This window comes from Trachymyrmex cornetzi, unplaced genomic scaffold (assembly GCF_001594075.2).
Source record: "Trachymyrmex cornetzi isolate Tcor2-1 unplaced genomic scaffold, Tcor1.1 scaffold1331, whole genome shotgun sequence".
NCBI classification, from domain to species: Eukaryota; Metazoa; Arthropoda; class Insecta; order Hymenoptera; family Formicidae; genus Trachymyrmex; species Trachymyrmex cornetzi.
The window spans coordinates 62,007-68,609 of record NW_017295908.1 but is presented as its reverse complement, the minus strand read 5'-3'; the positions used below and the strand labels follow the sequence as shown (position 1 = coordinate 68,609).

The 6,603-nt window shown below is 31.9% G+C and overlaps 1 pseudogene; it reads right to left on the bottom strand.

The window, feature by feature from the left end:
- The window catches only part of LOC108770777 (glutaryl-CoA dehydrogenase, mitochondrial-like), a 73,329-nt pseudogene that overhangs the window by 8,360 nt on the left and 58,366 nt on the right, over nucleotides 1–6,603 (bottom strand).

Here is a 6,603-nt window from a genome sequence, read left to right as displayed (position 1 = left end):
CAAGCAAAAGACTTTTTAAACTATTTCTTATATCGCTATAGATCTTTGTACAATAATTAAGAAGATTACAATTGTATAATTGTGATTACCTTTGAAGCGGATTTTATTGCATATTTATTTGCACATTTGATTATAATTGTATATTTCTACTAACAATGACTAATTAAATAACTTAGTTAAAAGAACTATCGATAAGTATTTAAAAAAATATGTTCGTTTAAGTTTTAATACTTTCTACTCTAATTTTTGGTTTCTCTTTATCAGCATCAGAATCCTATACGAAACGAGAAATAACATTGATGTTCGAGTTTCTGATTGGCAATTTGAACGTTGCCCGATTCTCACCGCGTGGAGGTAGACACAATTGAGAATTTTTTTTTGTATTTTCCGTATTTTATGTATTTTGTTGTATTTATGTATTATTATTATTATATTTATTTTTGTATTTATTTTCATATTTATGCATATTTTGTATTTTTTATATTTTATGTATATTTTGTTTCCATTTTTTCATGTTTTTTGTTTGCATTTTCATAATTTTTTTTTTTAATTTTTATTAGAGATTCAGTTTATGTATAAAAGTGTATATGGGGAAAGATTGAAGAAATCCACTTTCAGTGTAACGTGAAATTTCAATTCAAACTGAGTAAAATGTGTCATTATTTACCGTGAAGCGACGTAGTTAGGCTCGTCGTCACCAGGCGCGGTCGCGACATTCGAGGAAATTTGGATTTATTCGACAAGAAAAAACGATTTTTACTTCAGACATCCGCAATATTGGATCCGCCATCTTGAATTTCGTATTTTGGACATCAAGATCGTTCTCAGCAACCCCGAAACCCCCCCTGTGAGTACTTTCCGTCTCAGCCGGTAAGAAACTATAGTTTAAGCGTCAGACATCCGCCATATTGGATCCGCCATCTTGAATTTTGTATTTTTGACATCGAGATCGTGTTCAACGACCTCGAAAAGTTCCTAAAATGACAATCTAACCTTGGAAGCAAGAAAGAAGAATTGTAAATACCGATATTCAGAAATTGAAAACAAATGATTCCGTAAGCGGCCATTTTGAAACCACCGATTTGGAAAAAAAATTTTTTCTTTGGTATCATGTTATTCCTTAGGTATCGAGAACACTTTTCTGATAGACTTTGGAGTGATAAAAAAATGTTTTCCTGCCGAGAAATATAGAAAAAGAGAAAAAAAGTAATGAAAAATCAGGATTTTTTCCTTATTTCTTTGAAAAATAGGGGTTAGGTGTCATTTTTTTGAAAATTTTTCAGCGGCAATCGATAGAGTGACCTCGAAAACATAAGATATAACCGTTTTTATAGCCGAACATTACATTTTGTGAATACAGTCAACAATCAAATTCAACGTCGAAAATCCGTTCACTTGGGCCGATTAGGGTTAACTCTCGATCTGCGTCCACTCCGAGACATGCGCATGAGTTAAAATTATTATACCCCTACAAGGCCAACAGAGACCTTTACATTTACTAGTACACTTAACAGCGGTTAAGCCATTGCACACTATATTGCAGATAGTTTTAACGGAAAAAATTCTTTGACGCTCAAATTATAACTAGGAGCTGTAAAAATATACTGCCCCGATTATGTATTACGTGCGATGCGCATGTCGCGGTCTGTCCTCCTCACCCATCTTAGATCATCAGTGTTTTCGCACGCTTTTATTACGATATTACGCAGACAATACAAAGTTCTAAATCTGGACGTAAAATGTTATAAAAACGACTGAAAGGCGGTTTAAAGAACTTTGTTGACGTCTAAAAAATGTCACATCGAAACATTTAACATCTGCTTTGACCGAATAAAGGGGATTTCTTTTACTTAATTTATTCTCATTGGTCCAAATTCGTATTATAATTGTCTCATGTCTCGATTTTAGACTTTATATTATTTGGACATGTATAAATTGAATCGGTCATTTCAAAAATCCTATGTAAGTAAAAGAATTTAATTTTTAGAGTACTAAAAAATTCTGTAGTTTTTGTAGTATTAAAAATAATAAAAGATATGTAAAATATGTCTCATTATCTCAATAAGTGAATAAAGTATACTTTTAAAACTTATTTCCAAAAAGATAATTAATTTCGAAGATATTGACTCATGATATTTCTAAAATAAATGAGCGTATTTCGTACTTATAACATACGAACTTTTTAATTAGAAAATTTTGTAAATGTAATAACGAACTTCTAAAAATGTTATAAAATAAGATTGCACCTTAAAAACATATTTAATTTTATTGTTGATAAATAGGAGACCGGAATTAGTAGACTATAGGTGTAAGTAGAATAATTGATGCTACATTAAAAACAAAACATGCAAGACACACGTAAATATGTCTGAGCACGCAGCAGACTGAGACTACCGCTCAGTCTGCTATAACATCTCGTTACGGACACATCTATGGTAGAAGTTACGCTTTTACTTTAAAAAATCGTAAACCTAAGTAAATATTCTTATTCTTAAAGTTCTTGTTTTACAATCATATATCATTGTCTGAGATATTTGATTTCTATTTAGTAGATATATCTACTAAAACTACTCTAGCAACCGCGAAATAAATTGACAAGCAATTTAATAATTTGATAATACCATCAAGCAACATATATTATAAAGATGTTAATATATCAAAACTGTTAATAAATTTATTGCGAAAAATATTGCCTCGGTAGTCTAATGGCTCAGGACGCTCGTACGGTTTACAAGAGATCCGGGTTCAAGTCCCGGTCGAGGTAATATTTTTCGCAATAAATTTATTAACAGTTTTTATATATTAACATCTTTATAATATATGATGCTTGATGGTAACATCAAATTATTAAATTGCTTGTCAATTTAATTCGCGATTACTAGAGTAGATTTAATTGCGTTTATTTAGTCCGGAAAAACAATTCGGCGCGCAGTTAGAAAAAGACTACAATATGGTATATATGCAAGTACATACTCGTATATAGTATATATTAATAATTCAAGATTGAATTATTAAAAAGCAACGAATATCCAGCTCCGACAGTAATAGACAGTTAAATTTCTAGTATTGAAATAAATAAAATACTAAAACTGTTATAAAAATAAATATTATTTTTTAGCAAAATTGTTTTTTTAATTTATTTTACGTTATATGTATTGGAAAACGTTATAGTCAATTGATTATTGTTAAAAATAAGAACGTGTGATACAACATTAGTCATAAATATAAAACACCCTCTTGATTTACATTTTTTTGGAAAAAGGCTGTAATAAAATCGAAAGGGAAACTAACAACATACAAAAACTTATAAAAATAAATATTATTTTTCAATAAAACTGTTTTTTTAATTTATTTTCAGTTAGATGTAGAACATCACTTTGTGGAGGTGCTTTATACTTTTGGTCAAGGATGTATTATATATAAGATAAGTCCTTCTAGTTTATTGGAAAGATTTACTTTGAATCCCTGAACGTTCAATAAATTTTCCTCTGGCACGATTACTTTGTCCATTAGAATCATGCCGGTGACGGACGTTCTTAGAGAAAACTTCCCTTCAATCTTTGGAGTAGACAACCGATCTCCCGCAGCTTCTCTCTCGATGACGAACTCACGGATCTGACCGTCATCACATTTCGCCCATACTATCAACACGTCGGCGACAGGCGGGTTTGTGATCCTAAACGAGATTCGACAGTCTGACTTTTGCGCTCAATCATGAAAGAAACAATGGAAAGTACTAACCATGTTTTGCTGCCGTTCAATTTGTAGACCTTTTTATCGGAGTCGTAAATGGCTCTAGTCTCTATGGCTCCTGCGTCACTACCATGATTGGGCTCCGTCAAGCCAAAACAACCCATCTTTTCCCCGGAAACTGGAATACACTTTGGAAGCTATCGCCCACAATTCCAACGGTAATCGTCATTCAATCAATTTTACTAGCAAACTTATACAATTGTATTAATTAATCTAATTGTCGATCTAATTTTCATAAGTAATGTAAAAATTAAATATTTTATTTCCGCTTTGTTTCTTATAGTTATCGAAAATAAATAATTATATAAAATTCTAGAACCTGGTAATTTTTTGATACAATTTAGAATAATAGTCTTACACAATTTAGAATAGTTATTAATTATCTTGTATCTAAATAATCTACGATTTTCACAACAATAGAGAAATTTTTACTTATGTTGTTAGAGATAAAAGATTTATAATAATTTAATATTTACAACTTCAAATCGTTGACTATATGGTTTATATATAAAAGAACATATTAATTAGTCAGTCAAGCAATCAATATGTAAAGTATAATCTTCAACTATGATTGATCCTTCATCATGATAACTATTATTATTATTAATTCTACAATTATTATTATTTAATAATAATTACTAATTATATGTTTTCATTAAAACTTGCGTTGTTTTTATGCTCCCCTTTTCAATAATATTAATTTATTCTCAAAGCTATTGTATTAATTATACGATTCAGAAATTAGAGAACGTAATACTACCCTAGAATTCTATCCTAAGAAACGCACCCATTTTAGGTAGAAATCGTTATTTTTGAGCATCGCTGCCGAACATGTAGATCTCACCGATCGAAAAAGAGGATTGCACCGAGAACGCCGATCGATACCCGCTGTCGATTTTCTCAATTTCCCTGGCGAGGAGCCCGTAAGCCACTGAGGATACCCCGGCGCCGCCATAACCCTTCATGGTGCAGCCCAACACCCCGAGCTGTTCCATCTACTTTACAATTTCCCGATCGAAGTGTTCTTTTCGATTCGCTTCGATCACGTTCGGCAGGAGCTGCTCCTGGCAGTAGAAACGAAACTGATCCCTCATCAGGATTTCGTCCTGTGTCAATTGCGACTCTAGATCGAACGGATCCTCCCAATTGAAGGCGGCTGACCCACGAAATTCAATACAAATTTTGATACAAATTTTCAATAAAAGATCGATCGAAATTATACGCTGTTTGAATTAATTTTTAAGATGACCCTGACGAAAACTGTATTAAAGTTTTTGTATTCTGGTTTAAAGTTGTGTAAAAGTAAAATGCAAATAATTCGAATTGTAAAATACATTTTTATTTAACAATATAATAAAATGTATAGATTTTACGGTTTAACTAATTTTTATATTTATATTAAACACATTTACGTCAATTTATGTATGACAACTTTAATGTTTATCAATGCGCATACTGAGAATATTCAATCAAATTATTTTAGAAATATTATATTTTTTAGCCTTCCCTAAATATATATTTGCATTTTCAGTAGATATAACTAGTCTGCGGATCTCAAATTTACTTCGAATTTATCATGAATTTAATTTTAAAGTAAACATTACAAATACAGAACACTCTCTTCAAAATTTAATTAAGAGGGGTGGGGGGGGGGGGGGGGAGTGCCATTCTATATTTTGTCACAAGTACGTATTTTTAATTATAAACACATCAAATTTGATATAATGTCATATGAAATTAATTTCAAATTGTGTAACTTAAAGTGTAATGAAATTTAAGAACATTTCTAACAGTGTAATTAAATTTAATACATTGTGTATGAGTTATATACATACATAACTATGTAATGTTATATATATCCAGATATATATATATATATATAAACACACGCACACATCTCAAAAAGACATTAGACATTAACATTTTACATATTTTGATTTTGAATGATTAAACAATTGATTTAATTAATTATTCTGTGCATAAAAATATTAAAGTACAACTGTTAAAAATAATTCATGAAACATTTATACCTGATTAAAGTGTAATATATAAAGTCAAAGCTTGAGCGGACTTTTGACTAAAGAACCGCTCTTATCTCGTATTGACCGATACGACGCAGAAAACTGGAGCGCATCAAGGTAAATTTGATTTTACGTTATTATAAAATATGAGAGTGATTAGGTGTGGAACAAAATCGCATTTTCCCGCGTATTTTCTACACGGTGGGGGAGATCAATGGCGGATTGACCGACCGAGAGACCGATTTTCGTTGCCGCGACTCGCCTAAATCACAATATAAATATTATAACAGTAAACAGCATGCATTATATACGAATCAAATATTGATTTATCACCTGCAACCTTGAAAAGTGGACGCCTGTACCCTCAGAAAAGTGGACCTTGCTATGTAGTTCATATCCACTTTGTCAGGAGGCAACAGCGCGCGGCAGGTGTTTTGCTGGATTCACACTTCATCTGATGTGCGTCGTACGACGCTCTGGAACCATTTAGTTTAGAAAACAGGATTCCGATGGATTTTGCTTCGTATCATCCTGTTTCTGATTGGTTGCAGAGCGTCGTACGACGTAAATCGGATGCAATGTGAATCCAGCATTACAAGCGCTACGTGGGCTTTTTTTCCAACTTCCGCTCCTATTTGCAAGAAAATAGATGTTTCGGTATCCGTTATTATTTTGCCAAACCAATCACGTCAGGATTTCGCATTTGCTCTTCTTAGAAGCGCTACGAGGGCTTTTTCCGAATTCCGCTTCTATTCGCCAGAAAATGGATGTTTTCGGTATCCGAGATAATTTTAATCTTTAAGAATTTAAACTTTAAACGCCCTTTTAT